The following is a 26,218-nucleotide window of genomic DNA, read 5'->3' on the forward strand; positions in this document are numbered from 1 at the left end:
TGTCATCAGTGGTTTTTTTTGTCATAGTTATACCAGCAAACATTCTCTGGATGAATTCTATTTAATTTTCCTTTACTCTCACAAATCCTGCAAGATTTTTTTTCAGTTTGTTTTATTTCTTATTTATTGTATTTATTTCCTGTGCTTAAGATTATCTTTGTGTCGTTTTTCCTTGTTAAACTTTCTAGACCTCTTATGCAGTTAAATAAGTCATTTACTTCTTTAAGGCATTCTCTGTCTATTCTATCCATTATGAAGTTTGGTAGACCAGTGGCAGTCAAATATATCAGAGTTTGGGTATCTATTGATTTGTTTATTTCTAGTAACAGTCTCTCTTTGTTCCCGACGCACTCTAATCATGAACTACAAGCGTTCAACGCATGAAATGGTTTAAGTATGATTGTTGACGAAGTAGTCGTTGTACTATTTCTATGGTAGCTTCCGCACTAGATCCGGCTTCCGTCATCCGATTTCTTTCACGTACGTATTTTCACGGGTACGGATCGGTTCCGGTTCGGACGTAGTGCGAAAGCGCTCTGTGACTACCGTAATCCACCCTGACTATAAATGTCATCGCCTTGGATAGAGCGCAGCTATTAGATACGTCTTATAAGTTGTTTCAAAATAATATAATGAAAATTAATTGTCGCCATAATAGTAGCTCCACGTTGTATGAATCATACTTTTGGATGCTTACCACACTTGCTGTTTGATATTTGCCATTCACCTGGTGTCGCCTTCCATAGCCTCTAGCTCCATTGTACATATAAGAGCTTACCTAATAACCTTTTCGTTTTAATATAACATAGAGGGTAGTTAGTGTAACAAATAAAATGCTTTTGATATTCATTATTGTATATTGCTTGAAGTGTTAGTTTTATGGATAGGTAAAAAAATACCACTTTCGAGATTAAGTTAAATTTAAAATGGAGGTCCTCTGCGAGTGTCATCAGAATCTGCAAATGCAATACATTAAAAAATATCAACTTTTACTTCTTATTTCTGTTTCAATTATAGGTATAATAGGGTAAATAAAGGTACGTATTCGAATATTTTCCTCAAATCCTGATTACAGCTTTCCCTTGAAAATTTCCTCGCATAATCTTGGCGGTAACATCTAAAATGTTTGTTGCGAGCCACAGTTGCTTCCTCGGAAAGCTGTCCGATTGATAATAATCCCTTTTCGATGATGACAGCTTCATGGACTAAAAGCTTTTGCATTGTTGGCGTCATAGGGTGCCAATCATATAGGTCCACATAAACGCGGGCAGTTTCTGAAGCAAATTTTTCATACTTTACGGGATCAATTTTGAATCCGCTTGAAATTGCTTCCAATATGACTTTTAGTCTGTAAATTAGCTCATAACTGATACCAGTTATTGCTGCAGCTAATTTGGGGTCCTCAAAGAACCTTCTGCTGGTATTGCCATCATTTGTATTGCTGAATTGGATTTAGGCATATCTATTATCAGACCGGTTTCATTGCGAAACCTTCTTTGTATCTCTTTCTTGGTTTGGTCTTCTAAGTCTTTCTCCTCCTTCGATTTCCTTTCCCTGTATTGACGGGTGCGCGGTGCGCATGAGCAGGTAGAAAAGGGACGGGTTCTGTTCACAGGTTTGTCCTTTGTTCGGGGAACCGCTTTTTATGAATAGAATTGTTATTTTGATTTTGGCACTTTTGGCCGCGTAGATCGTGCAAATACGACACTGTGCGCCGGTTAAAAAAAACTAACTGCCGTCTAGGGACGCCCAACAGAAGTGAAGCTCTAATGTATAAATCGTAGGAACTAAGCGTTTCAGAGTTATTTATGCAACTGTTGTGTAATAAGTGGTATCAAAACACGAATATGGGTTTTATGTGACTATGACTCGGCTTCGCCTCGTGTGATAACAGTATCACATGAGTGTTTTAATACCTAATTATCAACAGTTGCATACAAGACTTTGGGCATGTTCTGATATTCTGATATACTGCGACCACTGTACAGTGTGACGTCAATTTAGTATACTGTGAAGCCGTTCCTTTAAAGCCAGTTATCCTGGTCACTATTTAAAACGGAACGCAATCCCGTATACAGTCAGCCGCATTTTTTGACGCAGCATTTAAATGAGTGTATTAAAGTTTTCTAGTTCATTAAAAAAAACTGTTGTTGGAGTACTGTCAAATTTAAAATATTTGGGATTAAACTGTAGCTATTGTTTAAAAACGCAACTGCTCACAGTAGAATATGGCAGCGCTTTATGACGTCATATATTTCCCTAGGGTACTGAGGCAGTATACTGGCAGTCCATAACGGAACGAATTTTTCTACAGTGATAGCACTGTGCAGTGCTCGCAGTGCATATCGGCACATACACTTTATCTACACCCATCATATGAATCCTCTATCAAAGATTCTGAAACACTTAGCTTACTACTAACATTAAAAAACCAGTCCTAGTAACCATAATATTATCCAAAGGAGTGTTATTATGGAAACGGATGATATAATGTTATACTGAATTTCATTACAACACTCGTTTGGATGATGTAATGGTTATTAGGACATTGGGTGTTTTAATGTTGGCAATGAGCTAACTGTTTTAGAATCTTTAATAGAGAATTTAAAGCAAGGGTGAAGATACAGGTTTTTTCATGATCCAAATCGTCGGCAGTGCGTTTAAATTCACTTTCTGACCCTTTCTTTATTCACATCGTTCCTTGTTGAGAATGAGAATTATTCTCTGGATCACCCTTAATGTCTCACTTACTATTTCTGTGCCAAATTATAGTCTTATAACACAACTAGCTGACCCGGCAAACGTTGTTTTGCCATATAAAGTATAATTCACGCAATAGTTTTATAAGTAATAAAATATTGCCTATATTATAGCCTGTACATCATTTTGTTCTATTGTCAATAGTTTTTGCAGCGCACGCAAAAATAGGTTTTGGATTTTACACCTTGCGTTACAAAATAGCAATTTTATTACGGATCCCTAATTTTGAAAAAAACATAGCCTATAGCCTTTCTCGATAAATGGACTACCCAACACTGAAAGAATCATTCAAATCGGACCAGTAGTACCAGAGATTAGCGCGTTCAAACTAACTAACAAACAAACAAACAAACAAACACTGCAGCTTTATAATATTAGTATAGATAACAGTAATAAGATTCATAATTCTAGTTTTATGAAACTACAATTTACACGGTTTTTTTTTAATCGACGGAAAGGATAAACGAAACGGCTGATCGCAACGGATATACAAAAGTGTCTAGTTTGGATGCATAGAGTAGAGAAAGAGATAGAAAGAAAAGAGATAGAAAATACATAGTTGGGGAGCACTGGATACGTACACGTATATTATATCATGTAACGGTACTAAATCTGATGCTCTCGTGTAACGGTAAGACGGGTAGACTGGCCCTGTGGCGAGCGTCTATATGTAAGCGGCCCGAATGCCCGTATAAAGGCATAAAAACCATTTATTTTTGTCAAAATTGATTCCTTTAGAAATCTTTTTGACGTCGTTCGTTTCTACAATAACACTAACTAACAATAACACTACCACCGCTTCGGAAACAAATGTCGCTCTGAGAGAGAAGAAGCAGAGCAAGAAACTCTACCAGCATTCTTTTTTTGCGCTCTTATTAATAAAATATACAATATTGTACTCTCATTGCTATTGCTATAAAATAATCATAATCTAGTCTGGCTGTCAGGATTTACGACAGAGCCATTTTTCAACAAAACATTTAAATTAATTTTTAGATAATGCCTGAACAGTGGCTGGGACTTTATTGTAAAAGTGTATTCATATGCCCTTAAAGCTATTATTCATCTTATGTTATAGATGCTTTGCTTCAAAATAAGATTTAATGAAGTTTCTAAGCTAATTTTATATTGAGTCTCGCTAATTAATTAAACTTAAGAAACCATCTGACATAAGTGGCCGTGCACCCTAATGCCCAGACCCATGGTTCGGAGTCAACACAAGACACGCAGACGTCAAATTCAAATTCAAATTCAAATTAAAAAACACTTTATTCATGTAGGTCACAGAAATGACACTTATGAATGTCAAAAACAAATATAAAAATATTGTTTCTTATTGAATTTACCGCTATTTCGTAAAGGGTTGAGCTAATGAGAAGAAGTAGCAAGAAACTCATTGCCACTCTTTTAAGTCAAGATTTACAATTTAGTTGTTTTACAAATCATTTCAATAACAATATATGCAAAGTGACGCAACAAAAATACTCAAATGTCAAAAACTTAAAGGCTTATGAGTAAGTCAAAAAAAGAAAAAAAAGTAAATTAATACTTATAAACACAAGTGTTATTGAGTATAGTAGATGCATCAATCCACACATACCGTAAATAAATAGAGGCATTATGTGAGCATTTCATAAAATAAATATATAATAACTTTAACTTTAAAGGAAATAATAATAATAATAAAAAAACACATCAAGCAGACCTCCCGGTAACAAGACCATCCAGCCCCCGTAATAATAGCTTCCGTCATTTTGGTTTTTCCTTCGAGGTACGTGATATCAACAATTTTTTTATGACAATAAGGGACGAGACGAGAAAAACAGTGCAGCTCAGGATTCTTGAAAAACCCCAAAAGTTCTAGGCGGCACTACAATTGCGCTAGACAACTTGAGATATAAGATGTTAAGAGAGCGTTTAAGAAGAGCGCAAAAAGAGAATGCAGAAGAAAGGGAGAGTTTCTTGCGGCACTTCTTCTCTCTCAGAGTGCCATTTGTTTCTGAAGCGGTAGTAGTATCTAGTACACTAGAAATGACATCTAAAATAAATCTATAGGAATCAATTTTGAGAAAATAAATGCCTTTTATGCCTTTTAAGTCTCATTTGCCCAGTAATTTCACCAGCTACGGCGCATTACTGCTTCAAAGCAGAAATAGACGCCGTTTCCATATAAGTCCATTCCACTATCATCTTTAAAATAACTTCCAAATCAAGAATAAATTTATATTGACATTGGTTAGTTGGTATTCCGATGCAATATTTTTTGCAAACATTTGATAAAATATCACAGATGAAACTATCTAATTTTATTTAATTTTATAGAGGAAACTACTAATGATCAAGTTATTTCCAAATTGTACGATTTAAAGAGTGAGCCCTATAATCTTTACAGTTCGCCTTAATCCAATTCTAAGCTTCGATAATAAGTATAATATAGAAAGGAAACCAACGAACCTTTTATTTTTAACAATAGCTTAGGACTGCTTACTATAATTGATATGTTAGTGTAATTCATAAAGATAACAAAATAAAATGATTATATTATAAACTAGCTGACCCGGCAAACGTTGTTTTGCCATATAAATTATTTTTAGAGTTAGACCGTTTCTGGGACATTGCAACAATACTTTATCTTTCTAAAATATTTTTTTTTCTAAAATTACCGTTGCCTTAGTTACTCCTTATTACATCAGCTACCTGCCAATAAAAGTCCCGTCAAAATCGTCCAGCCATTTCAGAGATTAACCGGAACAAACAGACAGACAGACAGACAAAAATTGTAAAAAATGTTATTTTGGTGTTATATATGCATATACATGTAGTAAAAAACGGTTATATCAATATTACAAACAGACACTCCATTTTTACTTATGTGTATAGATAATAATAATCAAAATAAAAAATATTTAAGACAGTACATTTGTCCAGATTAAATGGGCATTCACGTTTCAAATAGGATTCTATAATTCGAATTTTAACTAACTTTATCGAAACATGTTATTTTTAATTTACGAGTGACTTATGTCTAGGGGATGACTAGACACTTCCTGTAATGAAATGAGAAGCAGGGGAAATTTCCTAAAACTATAAATATCGTTATGACTTGTAATAGCTTGACTCATAAGGAAGTAGGACCATTCTTAGTGCTATTATATTTTAACTAGGTTTGATGACAAGGTTTTAGTCTATGAAAGGATTTAAAACATATTTACTTGGATTTGGTGCGCTCTGTGGTGCAATGGTGGCCTTTTTCACATCCAGGGAGAACTAAAAATCATATGTAATTTGTAGCAAATATTAGTTTTTTTTTATAAAAATATGACATTCGAGGAAATTTTAAATATTTCACTCAGGATTTTGCTTTATTATTTTTATATAAACATGAAAGTTGGCAAAACATAAATTTGGCCGTATTAATAGGAGTCCTAATGACTACCCGCGGTTTTAAGGTATTTATGAATTTGCCATGGGACATTATCACTGTAAAGTCAACGAAGAATAAACATGTTTAATGGAGGCAATCTGTGCAAGCAATCGTCAAACGCCGAAAGAACACATTTCATGAGACGATACGACTGGAAGGTTTTCACGTGAGGCCTTGAGCAGTATTCTCATAAAACAGCGATGCTTATGTCGTGATGGACAGTGGACAGTGTCTGTGCAGTGGGAATGTGTGTTGGAGACGTATTAATTTCATGTGTAATGGATCCTGGATAACTGTGTGTCACTGGCTAGTGGTGCCTTTAACTGGCACCAGCATTTTTAGCTTTACCAAGCGTTACGTACAACAGTTACGGAAAAGTGTGGTGCGTCGCCGTGAGCTGATATTTCCATGCACGGTTTTACTCACGTTTTATCGGTGTGGGTACCGACTAGTTTCGGACCATTCGGAGGTCTTTCATCTGAGTGAGTGTAGTGGGTTCGCGATAACGTCTCGTCTCATAATGCGGATTTGTGCTAGCTAACTACAATAAAGGAAGTTTGATCATTGATCATACGGTCAGGATAAGTTCGTGCTCAGATGGTAAGTATGCCGTAGTTGACGGATGCTCTTCCAAGTGACGGAGGGTTCCCTAGGAATACATAATTGATACTTTCATAGAATTCTGCTATTTAACAACACCATCCGCTAGCTAAGCGTTGCGAAATTTCGTTTACATATTCGGTACGCACAAGCACATTATCTCTGACCAAGGAACTTCTTTCACGGGTCAAGAGTTCCAAGGTGTTTGTACGGAGTGGTCCATTAATTCCATGAAATAGATAGTGGAGCCTGTCGGGGTACCGGACCTGCCCGTCTGAACGGATAATGCCGGTTTTAACTTATAATCTGTTCTAGTTGAGGTTCAACGTGCCTTATTTTGCAAAATGTCTAGAAGTACTGGTAAGAGACCGATCCAGTTGCCAATTGGCTGTAATAGGAGTCCACCTAGTTAAAACTCTTCGCAATAATCAGTATATCCAACACGAGCTTACAGTGATCCTACTCACTAGCAACTTCGTAAAGATTTGTATCTAAAATTATACGTTGCCTCTATCGGTCACCTGGAGAACTCATTTTGGTAGTAGGAGTAATAACGTAAAAGACCTATCGAAATCTTATTGCAAGCGAATAATATTCTGCAGCGGTTTTTTATAGAAAATTGGTACCATGAGTAACTTATTATGCCAGATGCTCTCGAGAAATACTGTTTCAAAATAATATTGGGCAGAAGTTATTTAGCTTGGAATATGTTAACGGTGGAATCAAATGAAGACGAAAAGCGTCAGCAAGGAAGGTTCCAAGGTTTACTTGTTATCGACTGCAGTAAGTGAACGCACGATTCGATTGCTAGCTCATGGTAGAGCTAGAGGATTTAATAAAAATGAGACGAGAAGCACAACATAGGATGGACGAGCTAGTAAAAAGAGATTAAGTACGATACGATGCCAATAAGGCCTTAATTCATCCGTTGCGGTAGGCAACTTAGTTTTAGTACAAAGTTATCCTCGCATCAATAATAAAATATGGTTTTCTTTATTGATAATTTTGTAGCATTGGAGATTGAAAGCTTCTACGCTTTGTCATATTAGGATTGGAAGCTTGTTGCTTTGTCCACGTTTACTTCTAAGAGCGCCACTCTTGTGGTGGGGTGTAGGATTGAAAGCCTGTCGCTTTGTCCAAGTTTACTTCTAAGAGCGCTACACCTATGGTGGGGTGAAGGATTGAAAGCCTGTCGCTTTGTCCAAGTTTACTTCTAAGAACGCTACACCTATAGTGGGATGAAGGATTGAAAGCCTGTCGCTTTGTCCAAGTTTACTTCTAAGAGCACTACACCTATGGTGGGTTGAAGGATTGGAAGCCTGTCGCTTTGTCCAAGTTTACTTCTAAGAGCGCTACACCTATGGTGGGGTGAAAGATTGAAAGCCTGTCGCTTTGTCCAAGTTTACTTCTAAGAGCGCTACACCTATAGTGGGATGAAGGATTGAAAGCTTGTCGCTTTGTCCAAGTTTACTTCTAAGAGCACTACACCTATGGTGGGTTGAAGGATTGGAAGCCTGTCGCTTTGTCCAAGTTTACTTCTAAGAGCGCTACACCTATGGTGGGGTGAAAGATTGAAAGCCTGTCGCTTTGTCCAAGTTTACTTCTAAGAGCGCTACACCTATAGTGGGATGAAGGATTGAAAGCCTGTCGCTATGTCCAAGTTTACTTCTAAGAGCGTCACGCTTGTGGTGGGGTGTGGATTGAAAGCCTTATCGCTTTGTGCTGATGTCCTGCTAAAAGTCATCACGCTTTGCAGTAAGGTTGGGCTCATCTGTCTTGACCCAAGGTTGATGCTGAAAGCTGCAACGCTTTGCAGCGTGTTTTAAGTGCTGCCTCTGAGCAACGCTGAAAGCCCCAACGCTTTGCTATACGCCAGAGCTGTGACGTGCTGAAAGCTTTTACGCTTTGCTTTGTGGGAGGTTGAAAGCTGTTTGTAAACGCATTACTTGTGTGCTATGCGCTGTGGCGTCTAGGCTGGACTTGACGTCGATAAATCAACGCGAGAGCGCGATGGATTGCAGAATGGCCGTCTCGGAGAATTAGAATATAAAAGTAATGTGGCCTGTATGATTATATTCTACTCTGTGTATTGGGCTGAACTGATGGCGAATGTCATCTTTCAAAGTGTGTTTGAAGTTGTCACTGTGTACGTCACTGTTGGTGACGTGATTGAAGTTAGTTAATATTGTCCATCAGTAGAGCGCTCATTGAGAAGTCGCAGTCGTCTTCAAGCTAGCGCCCGCGCCGGTTGTGCGCACTGATCGACTTAAAACAACATGGAGGATACCAACACCGTGACGCTCGATTTTAAATCCAAATAAATCTCCGAGATATATATATATATTATACGGATTAAGAATAAAAATTGTATTGTACGATATTACATTGCAACCTTATCTTTAGTTACCCGCTGAGTTTTTTACGCCCGTTCTTAGGTCTGAGGGATACTTTTTCGAATTGGTGTAAGTTGACTTTCATTATTTTGTCCTTACTGCTATATAATGCAATACCCAGTTATTTACATTTACATAGACAGTAGACTAGAAATCACAATATAAAACCTTACGAGAAAATGGTACGAGAACTTTGGTACCAAATATTCACTAGAAAATCAATTTTTTTTATGAAAATAAGGGATGAGAAGAGCAGTATGTTGAGTTGATGGTAATTGATATGCCCTGCCCATTACAATGCAGTGCCGCTCAAGACTATTGAAAAATTCTGAGCTGCACTACAACTGCGCTCGTCACTTTGAGACATACGAGTAAGATGTCAAATCTCATTTGCCCAGTAAATTCACTTACTACGGCGCCCTACAAACCCAAACACAGTAATACTTACATATTACTGCTCCACGGCAGAAATAGGCGCCGTTGTGGTGTACCCATAATCTAGCACTTGTGAAGTCTATCAATTACCTGGATCTGTTACTGATCCTTTGTGTGGTCCCCTGGGTTTCATGTCTATTATTTCATATGCAGCTGATAGAGCTATAAAAAAACATATAAATATTAAGATTTTGTGCGTACTTATATTTCAAATTAAATAAATGTTTTAACTTTTGACAGAATTCGTTCTGTCAAAAGTTTATACAAAAAATTAATTTTTTTTTTATAAGGAACAGGAGGAAAGACGTCACGTAAGGGTCACCTGGTGTTAAGTGATCACACCACAATCTCTTGCAACACCAGAGGAATCACAGGAGCGTTGCCAGCCTTTAAGCAAGGTGTACGCGCTTTTTTTGAAGGTACCCATGTCGTATCGTCCCGGAAACACCGCACAAGGAAGTTCATTCCACAGCTTTGTAGTACGTGGAAGAATGCTCCTTGAAAACCGCACTGTGGAGGAGGAATAATAAAAATAAATATTACGTATTTCCGAGTGAACCCGTTATTTTTATTAATAATATTTTATTAATAGTTGTGTTACCCGAAAAATTTTTAAATTTTGTTTCGTAAAATACTTTATTATTTTAATATAAAATATTGCTGTAGATCCTTTATACGTCTAATAGAATATGAGAGCTGTGAAAACGTCGAAAAAATAGGAGGTTGACACTTAGCCTCTATTTCCAGCAATGCACGCACATTGTGTTAAAGTGTCATACAAATAGCGAGTGTAAGGCGTAGCTTGTCACACTCTAAAGTAATATATCTCGCCTGTTTTCATCAGTTGTCTAGGAGAAAGAGGCTCTATCAAGACGAATATATTATCTAAGGCTGTGCCATTGCAGGGCGTCACAATATATCAACCTGTATGTTGTATCACCATTAAATTGTAATAAAAATTGAAAAGACTCGCAATAAAAATATTTTTATTTTTATTGATTTTATTTGGATTTTTAGTGAATTTGAAGTACACTAACCAACAACTTGTCTAAATATGTGCAGATATACTAAATTTTTCAATGCAGCAATGAACGTAAGCGCTTAATTGAAGAGTTCCGTTACTTAGCCATGGATTCCGTAATCAGAACCTAACTAAACTCTGACCAAACTATATTTGAAGTATATCCTTACCAATAAAGAAAGAATCATCGAAATCGGTAGGCACGATATTGGATATTTGTAAATTTATCATCCAATTTGCTATACGTATGTATAGCAAATTTAAGACTTATGATTTTTCTCATGGATGCCATTGTCAGATCTGGACCAATGGATCTGGCAAACAATGGGACGCACCAGCTTTCAAATAAAAAAATAATTATCAAAATCGGTTCACCCAGTCAAAAGTTTTGAGGTAACAAAAATAAAAAAATACCGACGAATTGAGAACCTCCTCCTTTTTTGAAGTCGGTTAAAAATTGCGCGAACGAATGAAATTGAACACAGTTTATATGGAGAAGAAGTGCATAAAGCTATTTTGTCTATATAAAATGCCTTGTAAATACATTAATTTAAATATTACATACACTACTGCTTGAATGACACTCAGCATGTTATACAGATATGGAAAATATTAGCATTCATGGACTAAAACGACCTGATTGCTGCAATCCGCCAGTATAATCCACTTGCAAAAACTCACGACCTCGGCATACTAAACTTGACATACATACATACGGAAATTGAAAAAAGATCCATGTACCGCATTAGACCAGAGTCGATTCCTAAGTAATCGCCAACACTTCTTCTTTGCTTTCGAGGATCACCCAGTGCCGGATTAAGCAAACGCGGGTCCCGTAGCAAATTCTTTCAGAGAGCCCTTGGTCTATATTGGAAATAGTCTCAGTCTTACCGAGTGTCTGATGCAGATTGTCTTAGTTATAAATGTTTCACGTTTTTGTGACTTCAAGTAAATTCAATAAACCACATCTTAATAAGTTTCATTCAAAAATTACGCTCAAGCAGAGATGAGTTAGAGAGAGATGGTTTAAATATGGGGGGCCACTTTCGTGCGGGGCCCGCTATTGCTACTTTTGCTACGTGGTTAATCGGGCACTGGGATCACCCACCATAAAGTGTATCAGGTATAAGGTAAGACCGCCAGAAAATCGATCATTCATAAATAGAATGGATAGACTGGTGATCATTTAATGCCAAAAACGGGTGATTTTTTAGTGCAACTTGGCTTAAGATAGCGATCTTATTCGGATATATTAGGATAGATTAGCTGGCTTCCATGAGTCCGGAACTATACTAGTAGTCAGACAAAACGCATAACACCGGAGCTAACTTCAAGCCACGGTAGGTCTAATGGCTTCCAGCCAGAATAGAAAACTGTACTTCAGACGAACAACTCGTGGTACAAGGTACCTAAGATTACCTTGGGATGGTGAGAGTTCTTTTCAATCGTCAATAAGATTTGAGTTTTTGGCAGAGAAAGTGACCAGAAAATTGACCGACTAGCGACTCTGATATCAGATATCTGGTATATCCTTTGCAAGACAGCAGTGCTTAACCGCTACTTCATGCCGATTATCTCTAGTAATCGTGTTATTTATAGTGACAACGTGAGTCTCTTCAAAAAGCACTTATTTGCCTCTAGCGACTCCTGGGACGCTGTTCTTTTTACCGGGAGAGTCCAGTATTTGCTTTCTTTTGATAAAAGGATAAGAGTAAGTAAAGGAATTTAAATGTTTAAATTAACTTTTATGAGTTTTATTAATATTGATTATAACCAAATTTTGTGAAGTATATTTGATGTTCCAGCATTAAGTTTGTCAAAGGATAAAGAAAAAAAACTTACTTGTACTTGGTCCTGATGTTGGGGCTGGTCCCTTGGGATTCATACCATTTAAATTGTCGTCAGGATCTGTAAGGTTCGATCGATTTTGAACTAACTTCTTAAATTTAAACAGCTATCTATGATTTACTAATATATAATTAAAAATCTAATTAAATTGAATAATTTAATTTAAATAATCTCTTATTACTATATTATTATTATATATTATTATATTATTTCACAAATAGATTAAAAACTAGTGCCTTTTACTCGAGAAATTGAACAATTAAAATCAGAAAATAAATACTTAAAAGACAAAATTTGTTCATTGGAAAGAGGTAGTAGAGCGAACAATTTAATTATATATGGTCTAAAAGAAATCGAACAATCTTTGTCTGAACTTGTAAAAATTTTGAAAGAAAAAATAAGTAGTGATCTCGATATTTCTCTCAACCTCAAAGACATTAATGTAGCACGAAGGATTGGGAAACCAAATAGTAAAAATAAGAAGGAAAGGCCAGTATTAGTTTCATTTGTAAACAATTGGCAAAAACGTGATATTCTGAAAGACAAGAAAAAAATTGAAAGATATACATATGTATGTCGCTATTCGGACATATGTCCGAAGATTATCCAAAAGAAGTCTTAGATAAGAGAAGAGAATTGCACCCAAAGCTTTTAGAGGAAAGAAATAATGGCAATTACGCCATCATTCCTTCAAACTTATAGTCAAGAAAAGTATGACAGGAAGTGAAACGCAAAAGAGACTATTCTACCTCTCCTGCCACTATTAACCAACTAAAGAAGCAAAACGCTTCCACAAAGGTAAATAGAACAAATGCTTTTGACATCATGAGGGGGAAGAAGCAACTCTTTTTCAACCTAATCCTTAACTGAACAGAAACCATAGGAAATAATCAACAGCCACCGAAACCAAAAAACATGTAAGCCTAAACTAAACCATATGACCAAAACATTTCCCATGCCGACTGGTCATCGTGGGAAATCAGATCACTACCCTCCAACTAATATTAATGAACCAAAAATGAATAAGCTAACGACGCTTCACGTAGGTAGTTTCAACGTTAGATCCCTATCAAAACTAGAGAGATATTCAGAACTCATATATGCACTCAGAAATATTAAATGCGACATTCTAGGGCTGTCAGAAGTAAGAAAACTAGGATGTAATATTGAAGAATATAATGACTATATCTTATGTTATATCGGTCAAACAAAAGGGCTCCACGGAGTAGGATTCTTAATAAACAAAAATTATAAACAGAACATTACAAACTTTATAGGAAACTCTGAGAGAGTTGCCCTTTTACAATTAAAATTTGAAGACCATTCGATATCAATAATCCAGGTTTATGCTCCCAACAGAGAGATCCAGTGAGCATGAACACAACCGATTCTATGAGGATTTAGATATGGCACATTCTATTATTGATGACAAAATAATAATAGTAATGGGAGACTTCAATGCCAAAATAGGATATCCAAATAATGAAGACTCCATAATTATGGGAAAGTATGGCTATGGAGAACGTAATGAGAGGGGCGAAAGATTGATAGAATATGCCTTACAATACAAGCTCTCAGTAATTAATACTTTCTTCAGAAAAAAGAATACTCGGAAATGGACATGGTTGTCACCCCACGGGAAAACTAAGCACGAAATAGATTATATAATGACAAAAAATCACAAAATTTTCACGAATTTTGAAGTAATCAACCCAAGCTTTCCTTCAAATCACAAATTAATAAGAGACCATGGTCCTTAAGCTTCCCAAAATTAGTAGAAAAAACTTCAACAAGACACCAAATATTCGAAAAACAGAACAAGAAATTACTAACTTTATAACAACCATAAAAGTAAAGATTAAAAACTCAGAAGACGTATTGAATAGCGATACCGATATCCAAACATATTACAATATCATCGAAAATATTATTAAAGACACAGAAAAAAGAGGGAAAAAATGGACATAGAGTATTTAGTGAAGACACAAAAAAATTGATAAAAAGACGAACCGAACTCACTCTTTGCAAACATAAGGATATTTATATGAAAAAATTCGGAAAGATTACTAAAGACATAGACAAAATATAATTACAAATAACCTAAATAAATATAGGAGTACAAAGAGAGGTTTTAAAGAGCTAAGCATCAATAAATCGTGAATACCTCAATTTAAACGACAGAGAGAAGAATCAAAAACAAGAAAAGATGTAATTAATTATGCAACTATCTTCTATGAAGATTTGTACTAGAGAAAAGACAATGACCAAATACCTGAACTTAATATTACTAACTGGGAACCTGATACAAGATGTGTTAAACCAATAGAAAAAGAAGAAGTTTACAAACACATCAAACAACTAAAGAATGAAAATAGCCCTGGGCCAGACGGACTCAGCAACGAAGTTATTAAACTAGGGGCACCAATTCTAGTACATCTATTCACGAAATTATTCAATATGATATTAAATCAGAGACAGTACCAGCACAATGGTGTAAATACGATATCATACTGCTATTCAAAAAAGGCGACCCATTGCACATCGGAAATTACAGGCCAATCAGCCTATTAAATTGCTTTTACAAATCATTCTCAGGTATAATATCAAGACGAATAACAAAAAATATTGAATTGTTTCAGCCAATAGAGCAAACAGGCTTCCGCCAGGGTTTCAGCACTACCGACCACATCCAGGCTTTAGAGCAAATTATAGAGAAATATTGTGAGTTTAATAGACCATTATATGTGGCTTTTATAGACTATAGTAAAGCTTTTGATAGTATAAGTCACTATTCAATTTGGAAGGCATTGAAAGCTATCGGAATCGAGCAATTATATATCAATATTTTAACATATATTTACAAAAATAGTCAAAGTTGCGTGAAACTTGAAACTAAGGGAAAACCTATTAAGATAGAAAAAGGTGCAAGAATAGTTGATGCCTTATCACCGAAGTTATTCATTACCGTGCTCGAGAACATATTTCGAAACATAGACTGGTCACAAAAAGGGATCAAAATAGGTGATCGCTATCTAAACCATCTAAGGTTTGCCGATAATATCGCTATCATATCTGAAGCACCTAGAGACTTAGAAGATATGATACAGAGACTTGACCAAGAAAGTATAAAAATCGGTTTAGAAATGAATGCAAATAAGACTAAGATAATGACCAACAGTCACAAGAAGCCAATAAATGTAAGAGACAATATTATAAACTATGTCGATAACTACATTTACTTAGGAAAACGAGAATTTTTCCATCACTCTAACAACGAAGATGAAGTAGCAAGAAGAGTATCAAAGGCGTAGAATAGATTCTGGTCATTAAAAGAAATCTTAAAAGGCAACTACAATCTTCACATGAAAAAAGTAGTAATGGATACTAGTATATTATACTATACCATGCTTATTGTACAGCTGTCAAACGTGGACCTTTACAGAAAAAGTCAAGCAGATAATTACGAGTAATCAAAAAGCAATGGAAAGAAGCTTATTAAAAATAAGGAAGTAAGACAAAGTAAGAAGCGCCAAGATAAGACAGAAAACCAAGATCACCGATGCACTCACACATGCACAGGCACTTAAGCGAAATGGGCTGTACATATTGCACTGTATACCGACAGGAGGTGGACTAGAGAAATTACACGTTGGAAGGGGCCAACATCAGGAAAATGAAATGTAGGAAGACCAATAAAACGGTGGCCTGATGACATAGCACATTCAGCAGGAAAATAATGGATGCAGAAAGCACTTGACAGAAAGTTGTGGATGAAGTTGGAGGAGGGACCTTTCCAATCTGAGATCCATATCTAAAATTGTAACTAAATAACAATTATACTAAAGACCTAGATTTAGCAAAAAATATTAACAAAAAAAACTAACAATATTTCAAATGTACACTTTTTTTTTGAGATATCGAATAAATGGCCTTATTATTATTATTATTATCTATGATTTACTTCTAATTTCTTTTATACAATTTAATAACCGATACTTTGTATATAGGTACCTAATACTCGTATACAGTGTGTGGACGAAAGCATCTACTCTACTGAATGATTCTTGTGTTTTTATTATTACAATTACAAAGTTAAAATACAAAGTTTCATTGTGTCATCTTTTGGTAATAATGAACTTCCACCTCCTATTTCAACTCTTTTAAACCTCTTATTCATGATAAAAGGTAGCCTATGTCCTTGCCCAAGCTCTAGTCTCTCTACTGAATTTCATCAAAATTGGTTCATCGGTGTAGGTGTAAAGCGTAACAAACAAACTTTCATTCACATCTATAATATTTGTAGGAATTTATGTGCATATTTTGTTTTTTTTACTTAATCTTGTAAGATATTCAGCATTTGATGTTTGAGTATTTTTATTGCATTTATTAAATATTTATTGTAATAAAAATTATTTAAAAACGATGAAGCTGTAAATGTTGATTAACAAGAAAAGCGATGAGTTTCTTGCCATTTATTTTCATTAAAACTCCATAATATCTCATCATCATTCTCATTAAAGTGGTGGTAAATGTACAAAGAATGAGAAAGTATAAAATGCTTTTTGATTTCATTTTAGCCAAAATATATACATATAAGGTTCTTATATAAAACTTCTTTAGGCGCATAAGGGTAAAATTTTTACGAATGGAACGCAATAGAGCGTCACGAAAATTTGAGACATTTTTGTTCAAGAAGAAGAGGAGGTTTTTGTTCAAGGGAGAGAGCGATTGACACCGATTGAGGAAGAGTATTTTTTACACTCGGGCTTCCCTACTAGCCTTGTATCGTGCAGTTTTTTTTTAAAGTCCAGAATGGCCGCCGCCCAAATATTATGATTTCAACATTATGGATATCGAATCCAAGCTTCTCAAAGGTGCAGATAACGAATTTGTGATCATTTTAGAAATCCAAGATGGCCGCCGCGCAAAATTATGATTTGAACAATATGGATATCAAATCCGAGGCTTTCCAAGGTGCAGATTTTTTAAATTTTAATCCAACATTTTTTAAATCCAGTGTCTATATGTGCCAATAAAGTGTCACGAAAATGTGGGATGGGGTGGTTTTATTCAAGAAGAGGGAGAGGGACATTGAACCGTTTGAGATAGAGTGAGAAAGGGCGAACGTACCATGAAGCACTTGGCACCGCTAGTAAGTAACTTCGCTACTAGCGTTGTATCATGCAAGTTTAGCGCACGGCCGCGAGAATGTAGAACATCTTCCCTCCTAGCGTTGTATCGTGCAGGTGTAGCACGCGGCCGCGGGTATATAGAACATCTAATAATTGCTAATATTGACAAAAAATATTTGGTTTAGAGAACAGATTAGGATAATTGATATAAACGAGATTTAAAAATTAGTTTTCCAAGGAAGTTTCACTTCTGACATGTGTACATGTATCACCTAAGAAAAGTGATTGTATTTTCAGTATCGAATTCTTATATTAAGACTTTATATATCGTTATTAAAGTTAGCTGCGATGATCAATAATTATCATTGATTGACGAACTTATATTATTATACTAATTATATAAATCAATAAAAAGAAGTGTACCTTCTGTTGTAACATGTGTCTGGAAACTCTGAAAAATGAATTGGCTCTATTACTAGTTATAAAATTGTGTTTCCTTAGATTTCTTTTACGATTGGTAAGTACCGCTAAGCCGGCAGGCAAGTACAGTTTAGATATAAAATCTGTACTTACTGTTGTAGTTTTAGGTAATGACTTTACATACACAGACCTCAGCATAGAACTTCTTAAAGCGAATCAAAAGAGATTTCTGTAAGTCGAAGTCTCCGTAACGACTGATTATTGTCGTCTAGTGAGGGCAGTATAATAATATTTACAACAATAATAATAGACTATTAGATCTTGTTTTATCTAATACTGTTTGTGTGGTCAATAGAACAAATTAAACCATTAACATTGCCAGAAGACGGTCATCATCCATCCTTAGTGGTGAAGGTTGAGAACGAAAAAAATAACATGTACTTACGAGCACCGACTCGTATTGTTCGTTGTTATCACAACGCCGACTACAATGCAGTTAATGATGAATTATCAAAAATTTACTGGGTTGAAGAGCTCTCATCAGAAGATATAACATGTGCCGTAAGTAAATTTTATTTTATACTTAACCATATTATAGATCGAATTGTACCTACAAAACTAGTGCATGAAAATGATAAGTTTCCGTCGTGGTACTCTAGATCTTTAATAAAGTTAATTAAGAAAAAACTGAAAGATCTAGTGACTATGATAGGTTCTCGGAATTACGCCGCGAAACAAAACGTTTAGAAGCAGAATGCTATGACTTATTTATTGGTATGGCCGAAAATAATATTTATAACAATTCTAAAAAATTCTGGGCATTTGTAAAATCTAAGCGAAGTAGTAATTGTATTCCAGAATGTATGTACTATGATGATGATACTGGATCAGACGGTCAAACGATAGCTAATATGTTTAACACATTCTTTAGCTCCGTTTTTACAGCGGATACTAATACTAGATTTAGCCATGATAACTTACCAATAAGCTATACTCAAACTTTTGCAAGAACAATAGACATTACACGTGAAAAGGTAGAAAAGTACTTGTTAAAACTTAACCCATCCAAAGGAAGTGGTCCCGATCATTTACATCCAATTTTACTGAAGGCTTGTAGTAGACAAATTTCAATACCTTTAGATATCTCTTAAGCAAATCTTTACATTCAGGTAGTTTACCATCAATATGGAAAATGTCTTTAATTGTCCCCATTTTTAAAATTGGTAACAGACATAATATTAAAAAGTATAATGGGATTTCAAAGATATCGGTCATCCCAAAATTATTTGAAAAAATAATGTATGACACTTTATATCCTTTATTACGACTAATAATTATTCCACAGCAACATGGATTTGTAAATAAACGCTCGACGGAAACTAACCTTTGCGAATTTCTAGATGAAGTATTGGATGCCTTAAACAATGGATTCCAGGTAGACACAATTTATACCGACTATTAAAAGGCGTTCGATAAAATTTCGCATGCCCGACTATTATTTAAATTTGAGCGTGTAACACAAGCGGTAGCTGTCAAAGGATTTATTTCTAGTTTTGTCCCTGTTACATCTGGCGTTCCTCAGGGCTCTCACCTTGGCCCATTGTTATTTAACATATTTATTAATGATGTTTTGCAATATTTTCAAAATTCTAATATTTTACTTTATGCGGATGACACCAAAATATTTAAAATAATAAAAGAAAAACAGGATTGTGTTGAACTGCAAAGCGATTTAATTGAGTTAGGAAACTATTGTTCCGCTAATGACTTATCCCTCAATGTTGACAAATGCTGTATGATAACATATTCGAGGAAAAAAATGCCAATTTTATTCAAATATAAAATAAATAATGAACCCCTTAAAAGGGTGTCAGAAATAATAGACCTTGGGGTAACGCTAGATTCGGCTCTCTTATTTGAAAATCATATAGATAATATGACAGCAAAAGCTTATAAAATGCTTGGTTTTATATTCAGACAGGGAAATGACTTCAAAAATATTCATACTTTTAATCTTTTATATAATGCTTATGTCAGACCACATTTAGAATATGCTTCGACTGCTTGGAACTCACGTTATACACAATATATAGATGCTATAGAAAGTGTACAAAATAAATTTATTAAAAGATTAAATTATAAGTTTCAAAATTGTGATACTCCTCCATTTAATTACCTATCTTTACAACAGCGTAAAGAATACAGAGATCAAGTTTTCCTTTTCAAATTATTACGTGACTTAATTGATTCCAATCGTATTTTAAGTAACATTAAACTTAACTGTCCAAAACATTATACACGTTCTATACATACATTTTTTTATCCCTGTTCGTAAAACTAATTATACTAGCAATTGTTTTATTATAAGAGCATGCAACACTTACAATAATAATTATTACAGTCACTTAGACATTTTTCAAAGCAGCTATCGAACTTTTACTAAAAAAATTAAAGAATATCTTAAACATTCTTAAAATATGTCCAACCGATAAATTTGATAAATTTTGTTTCATTTGTATTTTTGCACTTTTTTCGCCTTATGTTTAATTGTATATCAAATCGTTATATTTTGTATTATATTCACTCCTACTTTGTTTATATTTAAGTGGAAACTTTATTGGCTTGTGTAATATAAATTATGTGTTACAATGTGTATATAACTTAAGCTGTTTGTTTTCCAATAAATAAATAAATAAGGGACGAGACGAGCATGACATTCACCTGATGGTAATTGATACGCCCTGCCCATAACAATGCAGTTCCGCTCAGGATTCTTGAAAAACCCCAAAAATTCTGAGCGGCACTACAACTGCGCTAGTCACCTTGAGACATAAGATGGTAAGTCTCATTTGCCCTAGCCCTTCAGGCCGAAACACTGTAATGCTTACACATTACTGCTTCACGGCAGTAATAGGCGCCGTTGTGGTACCCATAATCTAGCCGGGATCCTGTGCAAAGGAGCCTTCCTCTGGCAAAAAAATCTCCAGCGATTTACAATTCTGTGGTCATCTGGAAGACAAAGCAACATTGGCTTCAAAGAAGCTGGGTGTAACAAACGCACGGCAATACTTCAAGCCACGGCATACTGGCTCTCTACGAAGCACAGGTCCAGCCTCATATGGAGTAGCCTTGACTTAGATGGGTTTTATTTTTGCTTTGCACTTTCGACGTTTATTCATTTTATAAAACGATGATGCCTCAGTTGCTACATATTTAATGAGCTAATTAGTATTTAGGTCGGTGTAGGAGACATTTCTTCAGAATCGGGAATCAGTAACGCGGATCATGGCCACATACTCTAGGAAATGCCTATTACTAATGAGCATAGCCTGCGTGCCTCATTGTCTCATTTTTTCATTATTTCTATTGTTTTTCTTTGTTTTTATTTTGCTTTGTCTCTTTTGCTATTTAATTTAGTCATGTTATTGTATGAAAAAAAAAGTACTTTATTTGGATGATTTTAGAATGATGATTAATTAATATTAAAATATTTTAAGTTTAGAATAAGTGAACTCGCACTCGTATTCCTCACATAACCACTTAAGTTTCATGAGTATGGCACAAATTGTTTAGAAGTTTGTTTCTTGTATATTTTGAACAATAAATAAAAAAAACAACTTATGACAGTTACTTTAAAAAGGTACCTATTATGGGATTAGCCAGAATATTGGTGTTTTGCTATAAGTAGCATGTAAACATGTATAGAAAATATATTGAGTAACTTACGCTTTCAAGCAGTGCAACCAGCAGAATAACACAAATATAATATTTGAGCATGGTGCTTGTTACCTGGATTTTCAGAATGGAATTTCTTTGGAAATATTTGTCCAATATATACTCATTTAACTTCAAGGTAATATGATAAAAAATTAATTAATTTTTCATTTGCATAGATATTATTTTAATATCCATTTTCAACAGTAAATGAAGTGGGTGGTGATCTTTCACTTATAATAATATAATTAAAACTATCATGTTTGTGACTGTGTGTTTATGTTTGTTACTTCTTTATGGTGGGTGTTGAACACTGTCGTGCAAGTAAAACACAATCTCTTTATATATACAATTGTAATGGTAGGTACATTTCACAAATTCTTGTGATAATGTAATAAGAACGTGGTGATCCCGTGGTATACGAATGCGACACAACTGCCTCGCTCGATAGTTTCTACCGCGGCGTTTGCACTTAGAACGTTTCTTGATTCATACGATACCATCACATTAAAATTAATTTGTCAACTTGTCTATAGAGGGCACTGATTGATACACAGACCCGCCTACACAGTAGCCAGTAGGTAGCCGCCAATCGCCATGTTGTTTATTAATTTATTTGCCGCCATCGCTTAGCTTATTCATTATTGTTGTTGTTTGGTGTTCGTTGCGTGTTGAGTATATACTGATTTCCGTTTATTTCCTTAAAATGCAAAGAGCATAGTTCCGAATTGACTTGATATTTACTATATCTACTATGATATTTATACCTATGTAATTGGTGCAGGCCATCAATAAAATACTTCGAGGAGCAATTTCGACGCACGATGACGAGGATACAATGCAAACATTCGCTATACAGTATCACAATAAAAGAAGAAGGAAACGATATGTTTTTTTATTGTAACTTAAGTTCCTAATATCTAAATTTTAGTAATTCTGCCACTAAATTTATGGCGGAATTCCTGTGTAAAATTAATATTACAATTAAAACAATATATGTTATACGTATATGTAGATATAACCGAAGAAAGTTTTGTCAACTTCCCACGCGATGTCGCTTTCGCCTTGAAATTAACTGACAACTCTATGCCTATATAATATAATGTAGTCTGTGGTTTCTACCTGACTCCTGCTAGGCGCTCGCCCGGGGCCTGATCTCGACCGCCTTCGCACCGCACGCCGATTACACCCGAGCCAAGACGAGTACCGAAACATATTCGTACTCGCTCCTGGCTCGACGTTCTTGACTACGACACGGCCATTCTGACAAGAAAATTTCCCCTCAGTTCTCTCGCAGCCTGTCCAGAGTTTTCAAGACGAAGGAGGTAAGGCTGATGGGTCTGAATGAAGTAATATTAACATCTAACATCTTTTACCTGGTTTTGGTACGAAAATCAGTTTCACCTACCTCCATATTCTGGGTATGCATCCATGCGCTAGACACGCCCTGGATATGTCAATCAGACAGCAGGTTTAAAAGGGTTTCTCGCCCCCCTTGTAACAATGCAGGAAATATTGCGTCCGGACCCACTGCTTTAAAAGGTTGAAAGGTATTAATGGCCTAAGTTGTTTTCTCAATGGTAATCACTTTGTGGGCTATCCGCCAGTCTTCTTTTTCCGGAGTTAAATTTTCATCCACCCACTTCATTTTCTGCATGATTATGCAGCCTGGGAAGAGCATTTCCATAAGGATTCGCTCCGTTTCTTCTGGTGCGTTAGTGAAAGTACCATCAGATTTTCGTAGGGAACCCAGAATTAGTCTGGGTTGACTAGAGAGGACTTTTCTTACCCTGTTTGCCTGGTATTGGCATTCAATGTCGTTGCAGTGTTTCCGCCAACTTTCAGATGTTGTGCATCTAATGCGTTTTTTGTACTAAGACTTAGTGTCTTTGTAGTTTTATATTTATGTATAGTGATAACGCAAGAAATTTTATTGCTTCGCGGTCATACTTCATTCCTTTTTATGTTCATAGCAATATTATAAACTATTTAATCAAGTCCTTTCTGATAACCGCATCACTTGGAAACTTAACCCTCCAAATGCCCCACATTTTGGTGGGCGTTGGGAGTAGTAAGAAATCATTTAATTCGCGTCATATGCAAGCAAATCCTCATGGATAGGAGCTGCTCACTGTTTGTATATTAAATTCACGACCGATCCTACTACCACTCCACTTACGTTCGCGTCTTTCCTCGCTTTAAGTTCGCTTGAATATTTACCTGCCGCGGATCTTAGTATAAAGAACGTATTAATCTTTTATCACGATTTCCATTGCTTGATTCGCTAGTTCAGTCATTCTGGAAGTGCTTCAGATCAGAATATTTACATACCTTATAAGCAAGGGAAAGGTGGGGTAAACATTCCATTCCCATTTCTGTTCCGTTGTTCTCATAGATATGGATAACGCCCTACCTCTTCAGTGGCTGCTAGTGTCATCACTGAACTGTTTTCTGGTGTGGCGAGACGAGAGACGGCGTGGTGTGGGTTGCAAAAGTGAACACTATCAGCACTACCTACCCTTAAGTCTCTAGCATCCTTGCGCAGGTCCTAATAAGTTAACCTTTTTCTTTTTTATAATATATAGAAGGCAGATTATTTGGTGTAACAAATAAAAGGCAAGTTGATATTCACCATTTTATATTGAAATATATAAAAAATATTATGGAGATGAAGTTAATAGTAAAATAATTATGGAGATGAAGTTAATATTAAAATGGAGGTCCTCTGCGAGTGGCATCAGAATCTGCAAGTAGGTACAATATATTAAAAAAATACCAAAACTTACTTATTATTTTTGTCTTAATTAAATGTCCAGTACCTTTTTTAGTATAAAATATATAATTCAAAAGTTTCATTAACTGCACTCTTTTATACTCAGTTTCCCGACAGTTGAAAAAATAAAATGATATGTAAGTTTCTAATGTAATTTAACTTAAGAAACCGTCTGATATGCGTGGCCTTACACACTAATGCCTAGACACGCAGACGTTATAGTCGCTTTTGGGAGTGGCTTTTCGAGGTAAATAATATAATCACTATAATTTTGAAAATAATCCCAAATCAAGAATAAAAATAAGCTAAATCGCATTATTCTTAATTGGTCAGAAAATGTATAAAAAATAAAATTTGGCATGGGACAACAGCATGACTCTCGCATATCGATAAGCCCTTGGTCTTATAAATAAAATAATTAAATAAAAAGTAACTAAAATAAGAATAAAATAAATATATAAGCGAATAATTAGGAGTCTTATCTAGTAAGTTTGCTCTTATCTCGTTGGAAAAGGAAAGGTTGGTTATTGTGCACTTCAATAAATGTATAATAATTTCTACCACACATTCAAATATATCCCACAGACTCAAGAAAAACAGAGCTAATAAAAATGTTATCCAAAAACAATTCTATCTTTTTTTCCTTCTAGAAGATTAACTGCCGTTCCCAATATACTATTTACAGATAGAGATAAATTACTACCTTCTACTGTCAGTAATTAGCTGTCAATAAACTGAAGCTGTCCCAATATACCCGAAACGTTATTCTTATCGCCTTATATTGGGACGCGTGAAATGCAATTTCCATACAAACTTCAATCTCTGGTAAGCTATACGTGGTCCCTTTGACAGACAGAGTGTACGGGTAAGGTGAGTTACCGTCGATATGTTTATTGGAACAGAAAAGTCAACAATTGTTACTATTTTTATCTCAAGTAAGAGATAGACTGAATATTGGAAACGGCGGTTAGTAATTCATTACTGTAAATATGGAAGAAGAGCGGTCCAAGAATTGAAACTTGTATTACCCCCATGCCTGAAAATTGCATTAGAATAAGCGTTTAGCATGTGCATTGCAATAGAACAACATTTTTATTATTTATATTCACAAAGGCGAGAAGAGATCAATCAATCATGACTATTAGATTGATATCTTACTATAAATCGTTGTCTATTCCCTTGAATGCCAGGGGCTGTCCAATCATTGCAGCTATATTTTAACTTACTGAGGCTTTATTACGACTGATAATCAAGTTGTTTACGATTTATAAAGTGAGCCTTAAATGTACACAATTTACCTAAACTTAGCTTAGATATAGCATAGATTTTATAATAGACATCGTATATATGGGCGCAAATCGCCACCTACCGTCAATTGTTGGCAACTATTGATATTTATGTTTTAGTTTATCGTTAAAATGAATATATTATTATAGATATATCTGAAATATATAAGATTTAAATACAAATAGCTATTTGTGAACATAAAAATGTTATTTATTAAGGTCTAACTAATTTAATAGACACTGTTTTGACTGTTTGAATTGTTTGAAGATGTTTGATGTTTCATGTATTGTTAAAATACTTATTTTTTTTTTATCATATTACATATACCGATATAAAACTAGGTCAAATTAGCATCTTAAAAAACCACAAAGGTTAACAACTAATGCTAATAACACTTAATAATACGTCACA

This window comes from Leptidea sinapis, chromosome 12 (genome assembly GCF_905404315.1).
Source record: "Leptidea sinapis chromosome 12, ilLepSina1.1, whole genome shotgun sequence".
Classification (NCBI taxonomy): domain Eukaryota; kingdom Metazoa; phylum Arthropoda; class Insecta; order Lepidoptera; family Pieridae; genus Leptidea; species Leptidea sinapis.